Source organism: Salvelinus namaycush, chromosome 29, assembly GCF_016432855.1.
Source record: "Salvelinus namaycush isolate Seneca chromosome 29, SaNama_1.0, whole genome shotgun sequence".
Taxonomy (NCBI): domain Eukaryota; kingdom Metazoa; phylum Chordata; class Actinopteri; order Salmoniformes; family Salmonidae; genus Salvelinus; species Salvelinus namaycush.
Genome location: NC_052335.1, coordinates 27,731,190 through 27,732,257, shown reverse-complemented (window position 1 = coordinate 27,732,257; position 1,068 = coordinate 27,731,190).

Genomic DNA, 1,068 nt, shown 5'->3' with positions numbered 1-1,068 from the left:
CAACACCAGGGATAGACAGCATTATAATGGCAACACCAGGGATAGACAGCATTATAATGCAACACCAGGGATAGACAGCATTACAATGCAACACCAGGGATAGACAGTTAGCATTATAATGCAACACCAGGGATAGACAGCATTATAATGCAACACCAGGGATAGACAGCATTACAATGCAACACCAGGGATAGACCAGTTACTCAATGCAACACCAGGATAGACAGCATTACAATGCAACACCAGGGATAGACAGTAGCATTAAATGCAACACCAGGGATAGACAGTTAGCATTAATGAACACCAGGGATAGACATTAGCATTATAATGCAACACCAGGGATATACAGAGCATTATAATGAACACCAGGGATAGACAGAGCATATAATGAAACACAGGGATAGACAGCATTATAATAACACAGGATAGACAGTTAGCATTAAATAACACCAGGGATAGGACAGTAGCATTAAATGCAACACCAGGGATAGACAGATAGCATAAATGCAAACACCAGGGATAGACAGCATTATAATGCAACACACAGGATAGACAGCATTATAATGAACACCAGGGATAGACAGCATTATAATGAACACCAGGGATAGACAGCATTATAATGCAACACCAGGGATAGACAGCATTATAAATGCAACACCAGGGATGACAGCATTATAAGAACACCAGGGATAGACAGCATTATAATGCAAACACCAGGATAGTAGACAGCATTATAATGCAACACCAGGGATAGACAGCATATAATGCACACCAGGGATAGACAGCATTATAATGCAACACCAGGGGATAGACAGCATTATAATGCAACACAGGGATAGACAGCATTAAATGCAAACCAGGGATAGACAGCATTATCATGCAAACACCAGGATAGACAGCATTCAGCATTATAATGCAACACCAGGGATAGACAGCATTACAATGCAACACCAGGGATAGACAGCATTATAAGCAACACCGGGATAGACAGATTATAATGACACCAGGGATAGACAGCATTATAATGTAACACCAGGGATAGACAGTTAGCATTATAATGCAACACCA